The sequence below is a fragment of the Mirounga angustirostris genome, unplaced genomic scaffold (genome assembly GCF_029215605.1).
Source record: "Mirounga angustirostris isolate CCGP_5_RB_7025 unplaced genomic scaffold, mMirAng1.0.hap1 SCAF_9, whole genome shotgun sequence".
Taxonomy (NCBI): domain Eukaryota; kingdom Metazoa; phylum Chordata; class Mammalia; order Carnivora; family Phocidae; genus Mirounga; species Mirounga angustirostris.
The window spans coordinates 142,232,088-142,254,323 of record NW_026991717.1 but is presented as its reverse complement, the minus strand read 5'-3'; the positions used below and the strand labels follow the sequence as shown (position 1 = coordinate 142,254,323).

Here is a 22,236-nt window from a genome sequence, read left to right as displayed (position 1 = left end):
CAAATAAATAAATCTTTAAAAAAAAATTAAATGTTGAAAAAAAAATGAGAAACTAGAAGAAAACTCAGGCAAAGGTCTATATGCATACAGGTGAAGGTAAAGAGAGCTCTCTGAATAAAATGGCAAAAAACTAGGGGCGTCTGGATGGCTGTCGATAAAGCGTCTGCTTTCATGTCAGGTGGTGATCCCAGGGTCCTAGGATCGAGTCCCGCATCAGGCTCCCCACTCGGTGGGGTGTCTGCTTCTCCCTCTGGCCCTGCCCCCCACCGCCCCCACCCTGCTCACGCTTGCGCCCATTTGCTATCTCTCTCAAAATATTTTTTATTTTAAAAAATTCAAATAAAATAAAATGGCAAAAACTAAAAGAAAACATGGATAAGAGTTCACTTAAAATATGAAACTTCTCAAGCTTCCTATTTAAACTCCCAGCTGAAAGGGTTATGATAGTGGTTACACCGATTTCTAAAGGGTAAAAATACTGGGAATCTAGATCCGCCCAAACATCACACTTTGTCAGCCTAGCACTCACACCGTCCCTAAGACTTTCTTCCAACTCTTGGGCTGTGTATGCCTCCCAGTAACCTAGAATCATGAATCAGCCAGAACAATGCCTGGCACTCCACAGGCACGTCCCAAGTATGTGCTCAATAAATGAATGAACCAGCGTTGGAGCCAGTGCCTGAATCCAATACCGTTTTATTCCCTCGCCTGTCATGAGGACTCTCTAATCCACTTTTCAACAGACAAAGCCATTATGGCCTCATTATTACACTGCATGTCTCAGATTCAAATCCCCTTTAACATAACCTGTCCTTTACATCAAGACTGAGGTTTTTAAAATTTTTATTTAAGTAACCTCTACACCAACATGGTGCCCCAAAGATTTCTCTTAATCACTGGTATGTTATAGCAATTAAAAAACTCAGTCTTGGGGCTCCTGGCTGGCTCCGTTGGAAGAGCATTCAACTCTTGATCTGGGGATCGTGAGTTTGAGCCCCACGTTGGGTGTAGAGATTGCTTAAATAAACAAACAGAGAAACCTTCAGTGTTACAGTCAACTCCTGCTAGGAATAATGGACACTGACAAATTTAAAATGGACGATTCTGAGAAGTAGGACTGCCATGTCCACTGAGACATGGCAGGGGAACTCTAAGAACTCTCGTGGGCAACACGAGAAGCTTGGAGGACCCAACCCTCAACCACAACCTGTCCTGTAGAACACCAACAGCCAGGCCTTCACCTCCAAAGGGGGAGGTGAGACATGCAACCAGCTCAGAGATAGAAACAGCCACTCACTCAGTTAAATATTTATTAGGCACCAACTCTATGTCAGACACTATTCAAGGCATAGGTGGTGGACTTTACCAAAAAAAATACCTTTTAAAGAAAATGAAAATATTTTGGTGACAAAAGAATATCCTACATGCTCCCAGGGGGTCGGGGTCACATAGACAGAATTAAAACAATCAGAATGGCATCAGACTTCTCAAGAGCCATACTGGAATCAAAAGGCAATTAAATGCCTCCAAAATTCTGAAGGAAAATTATTCCCAATTTAGAATTCCATAGCCAGCCAAACTCTCAATCAACTGTGGGAATAGGAGAATAACATTTTCAGACATACAAGGTCTCAAAAACTTCTACCTCTCATGCACCCTTTCTCAGGTACAGGAAGATGCGCTCAACCAAAATGGTAAATCAAAAAAACATGAAAAAAAATAACAAGAAGAAAACATGGACTATGGAGCACAGGGTTCACGTGGGGAAGACAGCTCTGCACCAACCTGGGGACAAGTGCTGAAAGCGCAGATGGATTGGATTAGCACCAACTTAAAAAGGAAATGAAACAAGGTAATTAGCTCCTAAGGAAACAAAAGGTCAAATAGGAAAAGTAAACATAGTTTATTATATAGCTCAGCTCTGGCATTTATACAGTCTAAAGATATAAATGGTAAAGACTGATCTAAACAAAATTAAATTTTATTGGGAGGTTATGGAGATGCAAAAGGTGCATCTGTGCCGTGAAGAGAAGCAAAGAAAGACGTAAGTCTTAAGTACCTAGAATGGGAAGTCAAAGAGTGAAAAAGCATCAGGGGGGCCTGGCTGGTTCAGTCAGTGGAACATGCAACTCTTGATCTCAGGGCAGTAAGTCTGAGTCCCTCGCTGGGTGTAGGGACTAATTAAAAAAATAAAATCTTGGGCACCTGGGTGGCTCAGATGGTTAAGCGTCTGCCTTCGGCTCAGGTCATGATCCCAGCGTCCTGGGATCGAGTCCCGCATCGGGCTCCCTGCTCCTTGGGAGCCCGCTTCTCCCTCTGCCTCTCTCTCTCTGTCTCTCATGAATAAATAAATAAAATCTTTAAAAATATATCTGTATGTTTAAAAAAATAAAAATAAAATCTTAAAAAAAATAATAACCAGGTAATATAATAAGCCTTTATTTAGAAACAACAGAAACAGTGGTAATTATGGAAAAAGTATAATTTTTGTACTTTACTAGAAGTAAAAACAGTTACTTCTAGGGAGAGGGAAAGGGGGAGCAAGGGAGTGGCAAAACCCCACACTTACAAAACTATTTGTGGAAACTGTATGTGTACCATTCTCATCACATCATAGCAAGAGCACATGCGCTCCCCTGACTTCACAACTAATGAAGCCAGTCCTGACCACCTAGCTGAGGCAGTTTGTGCAGGCTTCCCCCCACTACACACACCCACTCCTTCCCATACTCCAGTCTTTAGGAAGCAAGTCACAAGGTGCAGCTCACACTCGGAGAGCCAGGAGAGCTGATCTACTGAAGAGGGAAGGTAAGGTGTCTGGAGTTCTTACGGATGGGACAGTGTCTTTTCTCTGCCTCGTCCCTCATTTATTTACTCATTTGTCAACAATGGACTGTAGAGATTTGGGATTTTTTTTAAAGATTTTATTTATTTGAGAGAGCGAGCGAGCGAGCACCAGTGGGGGAGAGAGGCAGAGGGAAAAGCAGACTCCCTGCTGAACAGACAGCCCAATGCAGGACTCCATCCCAGGACCTGGGATCATGACCTGAGCCGAAGGCAGACACCTAACTGACTGAGCCACCCAGGCACCCCTGGATATTTGTTTTATATATTAAATTATACCTAAAGGTTACTAATCATTAAAAATATTATGTTACTGGAGCACCTGGGTGGCTCAGTCCATCAAAAACAAGGGAAGTCTAAGAAACTGTCACAGCCCAGGAAAAATGATGGCTAAATGTGACATGATACGGTGTCCTGGATGAGGTTCTGGAACAGCACAAGGATATTAGGGGAAAACTAGTAAAGTCCAAATAAAATGGGGACTTTGGTTAAAATTATGTACCAACACTGGTTCCTTAATTGTCACAAATGTGCCATAATAATGTAGGATATTAACATTAGGAGAAATTGGAATGCAGGTATGCAGAGACTTTGTACTGTATTTGCAACCCCTCTTGAAACTTAAAGCTATCCTAAAAAGTTTGTTTTTTAAAAATCTACCTACAGGGACGCCTGGGTGGCTCAGTTGGTTAGGCGTCTGCCTTCAGCTCGGATCATGATCCCAGGGTCCTGGGATCAATTCCCCCATCGGGCTCCCTGCTCAGTGGGGAGCCCCCTTCTCCTTCTCCCACTCCCCCTGCTGTTCCCCCTCTCTCTGTGCCTCTCTCTGTCAAATAAATAAGATCTTTAAAAAAAAAATAGAAATGCTGAATACACTGAATATTTTGTAAAACAGAAAAATTGGGATGCCTGGGTGGCTCAGTAGGTTAATCGTCTGCCTTCAGCTCAGGTCATGATCCCAGGGTCCTGGGTCCTCAATCCCAGGATTGAGCCCCGCATCGGATTCCCTGCTCAGCAGAGAGTCTGCTTCTCCCTCTGCCCCTCCCCTGATCACGTGTTCTCTCTCAAATAAAATCTTTTTTAAGGGGCGCCTGGGTGGCTCAGTTGGTTAAGCGACTGCCTTCGGCTCAGGTCATGATCCTGGAGCCCCAGGATCGAGTCCCGCATCGGGCTCCCTGCTCGGCGGGGAGTCTGCTTCTCTCTCTGACCCTCCCCGTCTCATGCTCTATCTATCTCATTCTCTCTCTCAAATAAATAAATAAAATCTTAAAAAAAACTTTTTTAAAATTAAAAAAAAAAAAATTAAAGAACTGGTTAGATTTTCTAAAGGCACTTTTTTTTTTTTTTAAAGATTTTATTTATTTATTTGAGACAGAGAGAACACATGAGAGGGGGGAGGGTCAGAGGGAGAAGCAGGCTCCCCGCCGAGCCCGATGCGGGACTCGATCCTGGGACTCCAGGATCATGACCTGAGCCGAAGGCAGTCGCTTAACCAACTGAGCCACCCAGGCGCCCTCTAAAGGCACTTTTTAAAAGATTATACTAGATCATACATACGTTTTTGTCATATCAGATTATCAATTTCATGTAATGCTCTCATTTCACATCTTTACCACCTCATCTTTTCATATATATTTATATTCCCTTTATATTCACCACAATGAAACTTATACTGACTACAATGAGATCATACATACACAATCATTCTATCAACAGGCAATACAATTTTCATAGTCTAACAAATTTTTTTTTTTTAAATCTTATTTATTTATTTATTCATGAAAGTCAGAGAGAGAGGCAGAGGCAGAGGCAGAGGGAGAGAAGCAGGCTCCCCGCCTAGCAGGGAGCCCGATGCGGGACTCGATCCCAGGACCCTGGGATCATGACCTGAGCCGAAGGCAGATGCTTAACCATCTGAGCCACCCAGGCGCCCCAATAGTCTGACAAATTTTATCAAACCTTCCCTCCTCTCAAAAATTAAAAGGAGGGGCATCTGGGTGGTTCAGTTAGTTGAACACCTAACTCTTGATTTCAGCTCAGGTTGTGATTCCAGGGTCATGAGACTGAGCCCCCCAACTGGGCCGCACTCAGGCAGAGTCTGCTTGTCCCTCTCCCTCTTCCTCTCCCCCTCCCTGGCTCAAGTGTGTGCATGCACGTGCTCTCTTGCTTTCTAATAAATAAAATCCTTAAAAAAAAGAATTAACGAAAAGAAAGCAAAGGCCAAAGAAGGAAAGAGCATCATTTTGGTCACTTTACCTCCCCCAATTTTAGCATGTGAAATTCTGCCAGCAGGCAGTAAAAAGCTAATGTGGTAAAGAAAGTTTGAAAATATATATATTTAGGGGCGACTGCGTGGCTCAGTCATTAAGCATCTGCCTTCGGCTCAGGTCATGATCCCAGAGTCCTGGGATTGAGCCCCACGTGGGGCTCCCTGCTCAGCTGAGAGCCCGCTTCTCCCTCTCCCTCTGCCTCTCTCCCCTGCTTGTTCTCTCAAATAAATAAAATCTTTATAAAAAGGCCACCTAGTGCATAATTCCATTTATATGAAATGTCCTTAGAGACAAGAAGCAGATTGGCGGTTGCCAAGGGCTAGAGGGAGAAAAGGGTGGTGAGTGACTGCTAATGGGTTCAGGGTTTCTTTTGGGGGTTATAAAAATATTCTAGAATCAGAAGTTTGAGTAACCTGGTGAATTTTTTCATATATGGATATTTCAGTATAATAGATCCAGAATTTTTTTTTTAATTAATGATGCAGACCAAAGAAAACAAAACACAAAACCCAACTTTGGGACCTAACCTATTTTAGCTTTGTCATGAAATCACAGAAAACTTCATTTCTCAATCTTTTTATCCTATGCTCCCCTTTTGATAAACAACAAAAATCTCAAGCCCTCTTCAATTTATTTAGAAATTTCCAAATACAAAATACCTTACCTACTATGACTAAAAAGCAAAGTGACCAATGGTAATATTAGAAGTAAAAATGTACATATGTTTTTGGTTCTGAAGTTTCAGAACAAAAATTATATATATATTTTTTTTACTTGGGGGGGGGGGGCAGAGGCTCCACACCCAGCAAGGAGCCTGATGCAGGGCTCAATCTCATTACCCTGAGATCATGACCTGAGCCAAAATCAGGAGACAGACACTTAACCTACTGAGCCACCCAGGTGCCCCCACAACAAAAATTACACAGTGCAGAGTCAAAGGAGGAATATTACTTGCTTAAAAAGAGGTAAAACTGGGGCACCTGGCTGGCTCAGGTGGAAAAGCATGTGACTCCTGATCTCAGGGTCGTGAGTTCAAGCCCCATGTTGGGTGTAGAGATTACTTAAAAAAAAAAAGTGAAACAAAACAATGATTCTTTCATTTTCTGATGTTTAGTTTTTGTTTGGGTGAAAGCAGGAGAGGCTAAACAGTGTGGCGGAGGAGTGTCACTTCCCCAGCTTATATAACAAAGTTAGGTTCATATTTTAAGCCAAATCCAAAAAGGTCTCGTGGAGGGTCTCAATCATTTTCAAAACATGACATTTTTGGATAAAAACAGAAATGTTATACCCCTTTGTAGGCTTACAATAGTGAGTTATTTTCTAAATATAACACTGTATTATAATAACAAACATATTTTATCCAGCTATACACTGCCTACTCTTTCCCAAATAAGAATCACTAAATTCTACTCAAGGGAGGATGTGCTCCATCAGGTACGTCCTGTTCAGAAACTTCATCTGTGGAACACGAACTGCCAGAGGCAGCAGAGAGATACAATTCCAGAGCTTGCCACAAAGCAGTTCCAGAATGGAAATTCTATCTACTGACTTATCATTTTCTACTTGTACCCTTGTATCTCCTCCAATCTTACCTTCCTCAAACCTAATCTAACCTAATCTAATCCCTTTATCTCCTTTTCTAAACTTAAATCACAAGAATAAACTGAATGAATGAATCGTGTAGGCCTAAAAATCACAAAAATCTATAAAGTGTATGCAACTGATGGATCACTAAATTCTACCCCTGAAACTAATAACACAGTTTATGTTAACTAAATTGAATTTAAATAAAGAATTAAAAAAAAAAAAAGGCATACCTCTCAGCAGACGCCAGCACACAATGCCAGATGCCTTCCTTATGTATGTTCCTGGAACTTATAACAAGCCCAAAGAAACATGAAAAGGAAGATTAGAAAATCTTAAGTTGTTTGAGTATGACTGAGAAAAACCCTGATGTGACTTAACCTAAGTTTTTTTTTTTTTTTTTTTGAAGATTTTATTTATTTATTTATTTGACAGAGAGAAAGACAGCAAGAGAGGGAACACAAGCTGGGGGAGTGGGAGAGGGAGAAGCAGGCTTCCCGCGGAGCATGGAGCCCAATGTGGGGCTCAATCCCAGGACCCCAGGATCATGACCTGAGCTGAAGGCAGACGCTTAACCACTGAGCCACCCCGGTGCCCGTTAACCTAAGTTTAGTTGTGGAGCAATAAATTTATACTTCTGCACACACACATGAAAAAAAGGCGAATGTTTTTACTCCATAATTATAGCATCTATTCTGAATCTGTTTGCATCCTAAAACTATAACCCAATGGATAAAACAAAGCATGCCTTTGCCTCTTGGATGAATCTGTCATGGACACCCTTGCAGAATTCAAGAAATGAAGGCAGTCAGGACTCCCTGGGTCCCTTCCCCATAGCCATGCTCAGGTGGTTGAGTGCGGTTCTGTTCTGAAATCGGCCACCTCTGTGTACACAGATCTAACTCCATGATAACCTAACCACACTACTACATGACATGTGCACACATCCCAGGAAGACTTCACTTTGCTTGTCAATGACCATGCTGCACCTAAGGAAAGAGTTTTACAAGGCCATGTCCCCCACCAGCTGGTCAGGTGCCTGCCCCCATCCCACCCCCCACCGAGGCAGGGCTCCCGGCCACAGCCAGACAGTGTACCAGGTCAATCTGCCACAGGACCAAAGGCCGACAGACCCATCTCTTCAGATGCAAATTTTAAGCATGACAAACTACAGGGAAGGGTGGTACTACATGAAAATACAGGAGAACATGCCTCTTCCTAAATCAAGAATGAGTAAGCCCAAATGATGCAGATGTCTCTATTACAAGTCTTTGGTTGAGCAAACAAAAAGGAAAAACAGCTTCATCGGACTGTGTGACTAAGAGATTACAGAACAGGGTGTTACCGGAGTCTGGGCAAAAAAATATAGAGAGTATTCATTATGTAGTTTAAAAACACTTTTTATTTCAAAATGAGAAACAAATTAACATAGTATCACAACACTAAATTTATGTATTTAAGTGCTAATCAAAGATACATATATGGAATAGTTTTCTTTCCTAACTAAAGAAAGGCAACTAACATATTTTTAAGGGGCATCTGGCTGGCTCAGTTGGGAGCATGAGACTTTTTTTTTTTTTTTTTTTAAGATTTTATTTATTTGACAGAGAGACACAACAAGAGAGGGAACACAAGCAGGGGGAGTGGGAAAGGGAGAAGCAGGCCTCCCACGGAGCAGGGAGCCCCATGCAGGGCTCGATCCTAGGACCCTGTGATCATGACCTGAGCCAAAGGCAGATGCTTAACGACTGAGCCACCCAAGCACCCCAAGACTTTTTTTTTTTTAAGATTTATTTTTGTATCTTCAGAGAGAGCACTCACGCGCGCACACACGTGGTGGGGGGTGTAGAATCTCAAGCAGACTCCCCACTGAGGGCAGAGCCTAACACAGGGCTTGACCTCACCACCCTGAGGTCATGACCTAGGCCAAAATCAAGAGTCAGACCCTTAACTGACTGAGCCACCCAGGTGCCCTGAGCACGAGACTCTTGATCTTGGGGTTGTGAGTTCAAGCCCCACACTGGGTGTAGAGATTACTTAAAAATAAAATATTAAAAAAATAAAATCTTGAAAAAATATATATACATATAAAAATATACATATTGGTGGGGGGGCACCTGGGTGGCTCAATCAGTGAAGTGTTTGCCTTCGGCTCAGGTCATTATCCCAGGGTCCAGATATCTTCAAGGGCTCCCTGCTCAGTGGGGAATCTGCTTCTCCTTCTCCTTCTGCCCCTGCCCCCCAACTTGGGCTCACTCTCTGGTGCATTCTCTCAAATAAATAAATAAAATCTTTTAAAATATACACATATTTTTAAAAAAAATTCTCTCGGGAGAAAGGAAATGGGAAAAGAGACAACTCACACCTTTATATCTTTTTGAATCATGAGTTTTCCCAAAAGAGTATACATCTTTTAATGATTTGATTTCAAAAAAGACAAAATAGAAAGCAGGAACAATTAAAAAAAAAAAAATGGAGAGGGGCGCCTGGGTGGCTCAGTCTTTGAGCATCTGCCTTTGGCTCAGGTCATGATCCCAGGGTCCTGGGATCAAGCCTCACATCGGGCTTCCTGCTCCGTTGGAAGCCTGCTTCTCCCTCTCCCACTCCCCCTGCTTATATTCCCTCTCTCGCTGTGTCTCTGTCAAATGAATAAAAAAAAAAATCTAAAAAAAAAAAAAATGGATAAAGTGGAATTCATCGAAATTTAAAATTATTGATTATTAAAAGGCACAGCCAAAAAACATATAGTCAAGCCCTAGATTGGGAAAAAATATTTGCAACATGTGTACTTAGCAAAAAGACTTGTACTCAAATACATAAGGAATTCCTATACTCAATAATAAAAAGACAATCTGACTTTCTAAATGGGTAAAAGATGTAAGAGACACTTCACAAAAGCGGGTATATACAAAAGGCCAATAAGCATGTGAATAAGTGCTCATTATCAGTCATCAGAGAAATGCTCATGAAACCCATTCGACAAGATGCCACTACACATCCACTAGAATGTGAAGATGAAAACAAACAATACCAAATGCCAGAGGGGATATAAAGCAACGGGACCACTCACACATTGCTGGTCCAAGTGTAAAATGTACAAGCACTCTGGGTTTGTTTCTTTAAAAGTTAATGATACATCCGGGCTCTGCTCAACTGAGTGTGGAGCCTGCTTGAGATTCTCTCTCCCTCTGCTCACGTGCTACCTCTCTGAATGAATGAATGAATGAATGAATGAATGAATGAATAAATAAAGTTAATGGCACATCTACCCTATGAGCAATCCCACTCGTAGGTATTTATCCAGAAGAAATGAAAATGAGTGTCCACATGGTCTCCTACAAGAATGAGTGCCCCCCCGCCCCCCCCCGCCCCCTCCGAGATGTGCTTCAGGAGGAAAATGGCTTAACTGTGTAAATCCATACAACACAACATTACTCAGGAATAGAAAGGAACCACGGACACAGGCAGCAACACGCATGAATTTCAAAAATGTTATGCTGAGTGAAAGAAGCTGAATGTAAAAAAATACATACTGTATCATCTCAATTTATATGAAATTCTACAATAGGCAGAACTAACCTGTGGTTATAAAAACCAGATCATTGTTGCCGAGGAGTGGGGGGGGGTGACGGATGATTGGCAAGGGGCATGAGGGAATTTTCTGGGCCATATCTTGACACGCATTCATCAAAACAGAATGAACAAGATATTTAAGATCTTGGCATTTCACTGTATGTAAATTATATCTCAATTTTTTAAAAAAAAAAAAAGCAGAATTTGCTAACATTAATGTACATATTCAGACAAGATTGGGCGCGTTCATAGTGGTATGGTCGCAGACTGTTGTACATATTCAGAAATCATAACTCCCAACATTAACTGAAAGATGGTTAAGAATGGTTTTGTTCAGGGGCGCCTCGGTGGCTCAGTCGGTTAAGCGTCTGCCTTAGACTCAGGTCATGATCCCAGAAGTCCTGGGATGGAGTCCTGCATCGGGCTCCTTACTCAGTGACAAGCCTGCTTCTCCCGCTGCCTGCCGCTAACCCTGCTTGTGCTCTCTCTGACAAATAAGTAAATTAAATTAAATTAAAATGGTTTTGTTCTGAGAACAGAATAAAACTGAGATGTGGTGACAGATGCCTCGTCCCCCTCAAGATTCCTGGGCATTGGTTTACGCACATCTCCCAGTTCATCAAGTTCCTCTTGGCATTGCTATAAAGGGATTTTTGCAGCAGATGTAATTAAGGCCCCAAATCACTTGACCTTAAGATAGGGAGACTATCCTGGTGGGCCTAACCTAATCATATGCCTCTTTATTTTTTAAGCTTTTTTTTTTTTAACAATTTTATTTTTAAGTAATCTCTGTACCCAACACAGGGCTCAAACTCATGACTCTGAAAACAAAAGTCTCATGCTCTTCTGACTGAGGCAGTGAGGGATCCCTCAAATAAGCCCTTTAAATCTAGGTCTAGAAGCCACAAGAAGAGAAGTCAGAGATTCAAAGTGTGAGAGGAATTCACGGTGTGGGAGCTTTTCCACTCTGACTTTGAAGATGGAGGAGGCCACCTCAAGGAGCTGAGAGCCCCCAGCTGACAGCCAGGAAACAAGGAAAGCAGGACATCAGTACTACAACCAGAAGAACTGAATTCTGCCACAACCCCAAGGGCCTACAAGAGCACTGTGAGCTCTGGAAGACAATTGCAGCCCAACACACAAGTGCAGCCACATGAGCCACTCATCCACAGTAACTGAAATAAATGTGACTGTTTTAAGCCACTAAATTTATAGTAATCTATTACACAGTAAGTAGAAATCTAATACAAATTTCAGACTACAAAAGCTTTAGAACTTAATGATATTTTAGTTAAAAAGAATAGAAATTATGGATGAACCTCAGGGACAATATGCTAAATCAGAAATAGCCAGTCACAAAAAGACAAGTGCTATACTCTTAATCCTGGGATTGTGAGTTTGAGCCCCACATTCAGTGTAGAGATTACTAAAAAAATAAACTTAAAAAAAAAAGACAAATGCTGCATGATTCTACTTATTTGAGGTATCTAAAGTAGACAAATTCATTGAATCAGAAAGTAGAATTGTGTTTGGGGGTGGAGGGCAGAGGACGGAAAGTTGTTATTTAATGGACACAGAGTTTCAGTTTTGCAAGATGAAAAGGTCCTAGAGATCTGTTGCACAACAATGTAAATATACTTAATGTGTTTTTTAACCACAATTGTAAAAGAATAGAAATTAGCATTTTCCCCGTTTGGTCAATAACATCAGGTCATGATCCCAGGGTCCTGGGATCGAGCCCCGCATCGGGCTCCCTGCTCTGCGGGAAACCTGCTTCTCCCTCTACCACTCTCCCTGCTTGTGTTCCCTCTCTCGCTGTGTCTCTCTCTGTCAAATAAATAAAATCTTTAAAAAAATAAAAAATAAATAATAAAAAATAAACAGGCACAATAAGTGAATTTAAGAAAAAACATCCCATGTGGATTCACCATAGAAATGAAGGCCCAATCAGCTTTTACCGATCACCTACTCTGTGAAGAACACGAATACCACTATGACAATGTGGTGCCTGAAACAGCCCACATTAGACCGCAACCCCAAGGAGTCACCAGAGCCACGCTGCATCACCTGGGCTTCTGAAATGGAAGAGCTGGCCAAGGACTTCCCAGATGAAGGCATTATTGTGACAGCAAGGTGGTTCAAAGCATGAATATCCAGCAAAAATATCTGAATTAGAAGCCTGACTTCACAGCTTATATACCTCTGGCTTAAGTAAACTCCCCTCTCTGACCTCAGTTTCGTCCACAACAGAATGGGGGGATTACAGCACCAATTTTATCTGGTTCAGTCATAACTTCGCTAATACCAGTTTTATTAGTAGTGGTAAAGTGAGCTTCAGAGAGGCTGGGACATAAATTTCCATATTATGCAATCAGCCAGGGAACAATCCAAGGTTTAAACTGAGGTAACTGGAATATTTTAGAACCAAGGAAATAATGTCTACTTTACATATGTACTTAACTCAGCTTAAAATGCTTGTTCTATTGATATTCACCTACCCACTTTATTAAGTATGGACAACATTACTAAACATATTTAAAAGCACAGATCCAAACTGCCTTCACCGGACTTCAAAAATTAATTAAAACAATATTTTAATAACTTTGTATGTTGAGAGATGGTAACTACACTTCTCATGGTGAGCATGTTGTAATGTCTATAACCGTTGAATACGTTGTAGACCTGAAACTAATATAATACTGTATGTTAACTGTACTTCAATTAAAATAAGTACATTTTTATTTTTTTTATTTTTTAAAGATTTTATTTATTTGACAGAGACAGTGAGAGAGGGAACAAAAGCGGGGGGGCGGGGGGAGAGGGAGAAGCAGGCTTCCCGCTAAGAAGGGAGCCCGATGCCAGGCTCGATCCCAGCACCCTGGGATCATGACCTGAGCTGAAGGCAGATGGCTAACGAGACTGAGCCACTCAGGTACCCCAAAATAAGTACATTTTTAAAAATAGTTAAGACAAAGGGGCGCCTGGGTGGCTCAGTCGGTTAAGCGTCTGCCTTTGGCTCAGGTCATGATTCCGGAGGCCTGGGATCGAGCCTCACATGAGGCTCCCTGTTCTGCAGGCAGCCCACTTCTCCCTCTCCCACTGCCCCTGCTTGTGTTCCCTTTCTCACTGTCTCTCTCTGTCAAATAAATAAAATCTTAAAAAAAAAAAAAAAGTTAAGACAAAACTAAATTCTGAATTCATTTTGATGAAAGAATATATTAACTGGGAGGCTGTAGGGCAGAAAGACAAAAGGATGCCCTAGAAGAAAGCATGTAGATAACCTCTAAATTAGCACGCCTGCCTTAGGAGGTAATATTCTCAGGAAAAATTTAAGAGGTCACTAATAACCTCCTAGAAGCCTCCTAGAAGCCAAATCCAATAGATTTGTCCGTCCAAATCTTCCTTGATCTTTTTGCCAACTTGACACTGACCTCCTCCTCCACCTACCCATAGGGCAACTCCGCAGTCTCTAAGTGTCAGAAGCTCTCGGAGAGACACTGACTTTCAACAGGATGATGAGATCTCCCAAATCTTTATCTCCGTCCTAAATATTTGTCTTGAACTCCAAACCTGAATCTCCAACTGCCCACTGGTCCACTTGGGCACCCCACAAGCACTTCCGATTTAACCTATCCAAAACCAAGCTCACCATCTCCCCCTCCTCCTGTTTTCCACCTTCTTGATGGGTGTCACCAGCCAGTGAGCCACCCAAGTTAGAGACAGGGAAGTAATTCTAGATGCATTCGTTCAATAAACATTTACTGAGTGCTTATAAAAATCCCTGACCCCATGGAGATCATGGATATTAAGTGAAAGAGACAGACAATAACTAAGAAAATAATTAAGTAAAATGATAGTACTGTAGACAGTGAAAGTGCTAAGGAGCACAGGGAAGTGCGGACACAGTGATATGCAGTAGAGCAGGCTCGGGATGAGCCTGGGTGTGCTCACGTGAAGGCCAGAGTAGGAAGATGAGGGGAAGATATGGGGGCAAAGTGCCTTTAGGACATTGGCCAAAACTTAGCAGAGAAGTGACATGTCACTCCAACTTATGTTCTAGCAGCTCGCTCTGGCTGTGATCACTGTTGCTCCATCTCTTCCAGATGGCAACCCCACCCTTACGCTGGTCTGGTCACTCCCAAATCAGGGCCACTGTAACTAGTGAAGCCATTTCTAGTCCATTTGTATCACTGTTCCTACTGTCCCTGCCCTAAGTCAGGAGCTCTCAGTCCTCACTTGGACCTAATGGCTTCCCACCGAATCTCTTCTTGGTTCAAATCACCTGCCCACCTGCCATACTACCATGCTTTCTAAAGTATCACCTCACTCTTAAGAATCCTCCAGGGACGCCTGGGTGGCTCAGTCGGTTAAGCGTCTGCCTTCAGCTCAGGTCATGATCCCCGGGTCCTGGGATCGAGTCCCACATCGGGCTCCTTGCTGAGCAAGGAGCGTGCTTCTCCCTCTGCCTGCATCTGTCTCTCTCTCTCTGATAATAAAATCTTAAAAAAAAAAAAAAAAAAAAGAATCCTCCAATCTCCCCCCCCAAAAAAAGAATCCCCCCAATCCTCCTTCTTGCCTTCCTTCCCTGATCTTCCCTTTCCACTCTCACCCTTCCCAACTTTAGTCCCCTTTATGGCAGCACCGCTTCAGGGCCTATGTCCTCCAGAACGGCCACTACCAACCTCACCCCTCACACATCTGGCCAGTTGTACATTTTCTTCAAGGCTCATACCCAGAATCCCCTTCTCAGGGCACTGAGCACAGTATTTAACCTAATCTGCCGTACCCTACGATTTCCTCGGTCTCGCACCAGACTATGAGCTCCTGGAGGCCAGTGACTGTCTTTTATCTCTATTTCCCCAACGACTTAGCACAGCACCTGCCATTCAGTTGGTTCTCGATTTAAGACCATGCTTTCACCACTTAATATGCTAATCATTTCTACTCTATGTCCTGAAATTTGACACTTAAAACCTGCCTGTACTTCCGTTTAGGATATTACTGATCACTTCTTTGTTATATAAATTTCTGGTTTCTTACCATATTCCACTTATGTTTCCATGTTACACGAATCCTACAAATTAATGTTTTGACATTTATAGTCCCACATGGAAAGCCGTTTATTTTTTTTAAATGTATAATTTTAAATAACTACAGCTAAGTTTTTATTTATTTCAAAGTATTTAAGATACTATGTGCCCCTCCCCAGTGGCATTTCCTCTCTCATCCTTCCTGGAGGTACTGTCCTGACTCCCATGCATGTCCTTCCACCTTTACTTGTATTGTCTAGTGTTTTTAGAAGGCACTTCCAAGCCAGGTCACAATGAAGTTACCACCCTGGGTCCTCCACCCCCCTGGGTAACACCACGGGGCTGCGGGCTCCACCGCAACATGATGCTGCATTCTCTGATGACCCGGAGAAACTGGCTCTGAGGAGCGCCTGGCTTCCCACACGCAGCTCCCCACAATCTGAACTTTTCAATACTTAGTATCATTGTATTCCTACAGATACTTAGGAAACAGAACAATGAATCAAATTTCCCACCCTAACTAAGGTTGCCAACCGTGAAAGAGGTAAATCCAGAACTGTAATAAGATCATGAGACTTGAGAACCTCGTCCCAATTTCCCAATGGGCTTTTCACTGAACTATTACCATGTCTTCTGAGCTAATGATTCCGGTCGGCAGCTTAGTCATGCTGTACCCAAAAAAGCCTCAGAGTTTAAAGCAAAGGATCAAAGAACTGCCCTTCTGGATGCCAGTTTACATAGCGTACCTCAAATTTTCTGTTCTCACAGTTCCTAAGAACATTTTTGCAAGTCCTCCTTCTCAAACGCTTAATACGTAAATTCTTAACGTGCTGTCTGAACAGTAAAACAATAAGCAACAACAGTCCTATCACAAGATTACCTGGGCCTCCAAACCTTGCGTTACTTACGAAACCACCCAACCCACCGGGCATTAATTTTGCCTCTCTAAGGCTCTAAGGGTTTTTTGGAGGAAAGAGGCGCCTCAAGTTTAGCGGCCCGAGCAACGCCAGCCCAGGCGAACCGTGTGGATGGGACGCCTCGCGCCCGGCACCTCCAAGACCGGGGTCGCCGAGCCGGCGACGTGGGAGCGGCCTCCCGGCAGGGACCCCACACGCCTGCCACCCGCCGCGCAGCCCTCGCCCGCGAGCGTGACAGGCGCGCCCGCCCAGGGCGGTGCCGCGGGGGGGGCGGGGGCCGGAAGGAAGGGGGGGATTCGGACAAAGCCGAGCGCGCCGGCCGCCCCTCCCCGCGCGCCGCGTCCCGGGGCGGCCGAGGGTCCCCCAGCCCCAGTCGCGAGGCCCCGGGGGTCCGCAGCCGTTCCGCGAGCCGCCGCCGCCGCCCCCGCCCGCAGCGCGGCCGAGCCGGGGTGCGGGGCCGGGGCCGCGGGGCCGGGACGGGCCAGGGAGGGGCACCAGGGGCGGACAGGGGCGAGGGCCCGCGGCCCGCGGCCCGGCGAGGGGACGCGGGCGAGGACCGAGGGCCGGGCGCGGCCGGGAAGGGGACCGCGGGCTCACCGTGCTGCTCCCGCGGGGCCGCGCGCTCGCGCTGTCAGCACCGGGAGGTCGCGCAGGGCCCGCCGCTCCGGCTGCCTCAGGCGCGGCGCCGCGGTCACGGGCGAGGGGCGCCGGCGCGGCCGCCCCGCAGCATCCCCGGCCGCCCGCGAGCGCTGTCCCCGCGGCTCCGCCCCGCGCCCGCCGGCCTGCTCCGCTCCGCTCCGGCTCCGCCGCTCCCGCCGCCGAAAATGGCGTCTCGGCGGCCCTCCCCCGGCTCGGCGCCCCCGCCCCCGCCCCACAATGCCGCGCGCCGCCCGTGACGTCAGCCGCCCGCCTCCGGGGGGCGGGGCGGGCGCGGCCGGGAAAGAGGTTCGTGGCGCTGCGCGGAGCGCTGCGGGCGCGCGGAAGGGGGCGCTGGGGCGGGGCGCCGCCACCCGCGACCGCCGCGTCCGGTCCTTCCCTCCTGCTCGCCCGCGTGCGGAGCGATGTTCGCGTGTGCCGAGCCCCGTCTTCACGCGTTTCATGCGCGCGTTGCAGTCTCCCGGGGACCCCAAGGAGGGCTTTCGGCAGCCTCTCCAAAGGGAGGGGTCCCAAGGGGCTGGGCTAGGCCAGGAGGTCTCTCTGCCTTCTCCAGTAAGACCTAGTCTTTGATCAAGACCCCGGCCCTCCCCACCTCATTATTCCCTCGCTGCCCCCAGGATCCTCGAGAACGGGAGCTCGAGGCACTTTCCAGGCGCTTCCCTGGGCCACACAGGCCCCGCACGGACTGCACCGCGAGCGCCTGGCAAGGGCAGAGACGCCGCACCCCCCCCCCCCCCCCCCGTGGCGGCAGTGCCACGACCTCCAGCCCCGCCTGAAGGACAGTACTTCCAGGTCAGAGAGCGCTCCGGGGCCTCATGCTGCTGCATCGCCAGCCCTGCAGGCCTGACTCAGCAGCCAGCCAGGAGGACGCACGCGGATTCAGTGGGCAAGGCTCAGCTCTCTTTGCCTGACCACCACCACCAGGTGCCTGCAGATGTCCCCAGCGCAGGGCCCTGTGGCATTATTAACCAGGAGGCGTTCCTCCACCCCCACTTGCTTTTGAACTGCTGTGCTCTTCGGATGTATGAACCCAGCACCTGCAGCCGTTTTAACCCTGGAATTACACAGTCACAGGGAAGTAAGTGCTCCTAGATCGTCACAGAGAGGCCCAGTTACTTTGCCTTCATATAAATGCAAAGGTCAGCTAAAAAGGGGTGAGGGAGAAGAGTGAATCAAACCACCTTTCCACACTCCCTTAGTGATTTGGCCACTGCTCCTCAACAAGCACCTAGGGCCTGGGCACACAGCTGTAATGAAAGTGCTCTAGAGAAGAGAGGAGCAGGCTGAGTGGGGCTCCTTTCTCTGTGACTCTGGGCTTAGTGACTGTTCCCTCCACTCACGCTGCAACCTGAGATGCTTGATGTCCTCTTCTAATGAGTAGCCTCCTTCCTATTGCTCTGATCCATCCCTCTCCATCCCCACTGCTGCCACTCTGTTTAGGCTTTCTTATCTTGTTCTTTTATTCTCTCAACAAATATTTGTTGAGCTGCCATGATCCCCACCATAAGAGCCAAGGTGCGCTGGTAAAGAGGATAAGATACCCGCTCTAGTTCGCACAGTGCTATGCAGAGAAATATAAGGTACTGGCAAGGTGTGGGAGTGAACTCTGAAGCAGTCAAGTGAGCTGAGACCTAAGTGAATAGAAGGAGCCAACTGAGCAAAACTGGTAGGGAGAACACTCCAGGCAAAGGTCCTCAGGCAGGAATGAGTCTGGAGTAATGGGGAAAGAGAGAAAAGGCCAATTCATCCACCACATGTGCAGGTCCCCTGAATCTGATCCTGCTACTTCCCTTGTGGAAACTCTCTGATGCACCCATCGTTCAGGGCGAGGGGCTGGGGCACAGGCATTTCGGGCCATCCTCACTCAGAGTCTCACACCGAGACTAACAATCACCCACCCTCGCTGGGCAGCCCTGGGCATTCTCAGTCGCTTTCAATCCTCTGATCCTCAGGAACTCCAAGAGAGACACTGTTATCCCCATTTACAGATGGTGCAGCTAAGGCCCTAAAGGTTCCCTGGTTTGCTTGCTGCTTCCAAGGATTAACTCAGCTTTAGGAATCGGAAGGGAGCAGCTCTATGCTTCCTATGTGGGCACTCGCAGAGCTGAGGAGAGCCTTTGTGGTGGAAAAGCCTCCGCAAGGCTACCCAGGGGCAGCAAATCCATTATCTGTCCTTCCCCACAAACCTAGAAGACCAGGGCCCTTGGCATAAGTCCTGGTGACTTTGAGCATCCTTTTGACCAACAGTCTGCTGGGCTAGCCAGGGTCCCAGAGGGTTAACCAGGGTCCTGGAGGGTGGGGCTGTGTTCGAAGGGGGCGGCATTGGACGTTTGGAGCAGGCTCTCTCCTGGCTCCCTTAAGTGCTCTTCCCTTCTGAAAAAGGCACCCTGCCCGGGTGAGCCACCTCCTCCTCCTCTCTGTCTCTCCTTCCTCCTGCTTTCGCCAAACATAGATGCCTTGTCCTCTGCCCTTCTTCCCCTCCTTCTCTGACCCTTTCACTTTCCTGTCATGAAAGCTGAGAGGAGAGATCAGCAGGCAGCCCGGAGACCTAAACAGTGACTGGCGCTGGAGTACAGATTTGCAGGCAGCCTACAGGACCCAGATGAAGCCAAAGCTGAAGTCACTTGGTCAAGGAAGAGTGAAAACACCCACATGCCAAACTCCTGCAGTTGACCAGGCACCTGGGAGTCAGAGATAGATCAGGAGCATACAGGTCTCCATTCCCGATATTTACTGAGTACAACTGGTGTCAGGTGTGAAGCTGGGCAGTGGGAGGACAGACACCCCGAGACAGAAGGCTCAGCCCCGGCTCAGGTTCTGAGGGGGGTGGCTCTATGTCCCTCAAGGGTCAGGGGTTTCCTTGGAAGAGGGACATTCATATGGCAGGTGGGAAGGATCCAGCAGTTGAAGTCCAAGTGATGGAACTGTAGGGAGAAAACAGTGCCCAACACAGAACAAATCACACAATCATCTGTCTCATTTGGAGCATGGAGGGGGTCCTATTTTTTCACTGTAAATGTCTGTGGATGTCTCTGTCCAGGAGCAGCCCTTTGGGGGATGCTGGGATTAACCTTTGATCCCGAGGGGTCTGCAGTCCAGTGGATAGCCCCCGTCCATCAGTGTCTAAAGAGGAGACGCAGGGCGTGAAGGGGGCAGGAGGATGGGAAGGAGGCCCCGGAACCCTGCCTTTGGCAGCGTGGCGGGGCTAGGAAGCGATTATTGGGTGAGTGTCCTCGGGTCCGGAGGGGGCGACCTGTCCGGGCCCTCCGGGCCAGAGAGGGGCCCGCGCAACCCTGGAGAGACAGGCAAGGAAGAGGGTAAGCACAGACTGTGTGGCCGGTACCCCCAACTTCCCGCCGGTCCGGCTGTGCCTCCTCCCCAACACTCCCACCGGGTTCCGCGACAGCCCCTCCGCCCCATCCCAGCCTGGGCACCGCCCCCCACGCCCCCTCCAGCCTGGGCACCGCCCACACGCACACCCCTGATCTGGGAGCCTCCCTCCGCCCCCTCCAGCACGTTCCCCCCACTCCCCCTCCAGCACGGGCGCCACCGCCCTCCTCCTCCAGCCTGGACACCGCCCCCCGCCCCCTCCAGCCTGGGCACCGCCCCCACACACACCCCTGACCTGGGAGCCTCCCTCCGCCCCCTCCAGCCTGAGCACCGCTCCCCCCACGCCCCCTCCAGCACGGGCGCCACCGCCGTCCCCCTCCAGCATGGGCACCGTCCCCCCCCAAAACCCCTGATGTGGGAGCTTCCCCTCTCCCCTCCAGCCTGGGCACCGCCCCCGCCCCCTCCGGGCGCCACCGCCCTCCTCCTCCAGCCTGGACACCGCCCCCCGCCCCCTCCAGCCTGGGCACCGCCCCCACACACACCCCTGATCTGGGAGCCTGCCCCTACCCCCTCCAGCCTGGGCACCGCCCCCACACACACCCCTACCTGGGAGCCTCCCTCCGCCCCCTCCAGCACGTTCCCCCCACTCCCCCTCCAGCACGGGCGCCACCGCCCTCCTCCTCCAGCCTGGGCACCGCCCCCACACTTCCCTGACCTGGGAGCCTCCCCACGACCTCCAGCCTGGGCGCCGCCCCCCACGCCCCCTCCAGCACGGGCGCCACCGCCCCCCACCCCCCCTGCTTGGGCAAAGCTGAGTCTGGCCACCATCAGGTCTCCGCGAGGCTCGGGGCCGGTGGCCGGTGTGCCGGGGACAGGAGGGGCGGCCTGGCATCGGGACCGGAACCCGAGGCCGGGGCTACTCTGGGCTCGGCAGCCTTGCTCTCCGCCCGGGTCGCACCCTCTCTGGTCTGAGGCTTCGCTTCTGAAAACGAGCTTTACCGGATTTGCGGGGTGCTTTTCATTTAAGGAGCTCCAGCTGCCGACGGTAAGCTGCGGGGACGGCTCCGGCAAGGCGAATAAGCAGAGCAGCACTTTGGGTGGAAGGAGGAGGATGGGGAGTGTGCAGCTCCCGCAGCCCCTCTCTCTCACATTTTTCTCTGAACGCAGGGAAAGATAGGCCTGGGTCCTGCTTGGTGAAGCCTGGCTGCCAGGGGAGTGCCCAGGGTCCCCAGAGAGAATGACCCGGGCCCCCAGCATTCGTGACTCCCCCCTCTCACCCGCGCTCTGGGCCAGCCTGTCTCCTGAGTACCGCTGGAGTGAGGCTGCCCATTCCTGGCCTAAGCCTTAAGAAGGCTGGGAGGATTTCACTTTTGTGTTTGGGGGACCCCTCCATGGGCCGGCAAGAAGTCCAGCTGCCCGGTAGGAGAGGCCCAGCCATCCTGGCACCCTGAGCCCACTTCCGGCTGGCCCTGGGGACACCAGGCCATAAGGGAAGCTATCCTGGATGGTCCAGCCCCTCACACAGCCATGTGTAGGGCCCAGGATGTCTCCAGATGGGGACTGATGCTCAAACGCAGGCAGGAAGGGCAACGGAGTCTCTGCGAGAGAAAGAGCACCACAGCTGAGTGTGTGTGTGTATGCTTAGCACCCATTGTTGAGCCCAAACGTGTCGTGTCTCTGAACCAGAGCCATAATATTCCCAGTGCCCAGGGGACTATCCTACCACACACCCTCTCAAGGAACCATGAGACATAGGAGAAAACATGCTGGATTTCCCACAGTGTGTGGCCTGGAGACCTGACCTGTTTTATGTGGCCATCTAAAAGGGGTAACGCCCGAAACTGAGAGAGGAGAGCATCTTACTGAAACAGATCTAGTGTGATGAACACGATGACAGAAATCAGCACTGGGGGCTGGGGACCCGGGATTAGGCACAGGTCATGGAAAACTGACATTCTCCTTGGGGACCCCCCATTATTATGAAAATATTCAAACGTGCAGAAAAATATGTACAGTGCACACCATGTACCC

General features: G+C 48.2%; 1 protein-coding gene across 12 annotated transcripts in view; it reads right to left on the bottom strand.

The window, feature by feature from the left end:
- The window catches only part of KLC1 (kinesin light chain 1), a 48,499-nt gene extending 41,548 nt beyond the window's left edge, over positions 1-6,951 (bottom strand). For 7 of the 12 annotated variants that reach the window (XM_064571651.1, XM_064571653.1, XM_064571657.1 and 4 more), the window contains exon 1: positions 6,932-6,951. The gene's annotated coding sequence lies outside the window, so the exon portion shown is untranslated. The remainder of the gene's footprint in view (positions 1-6,931) is intronic. The other 5 variants (XM_064571655.1, XM_064571656.1, XM_064571663.1 and 2 more) reach the window with 1 other exon arrangement.
- Between the last annotated feature and the right edge of the window lie 15,285 nt (positions 6,952-22,236).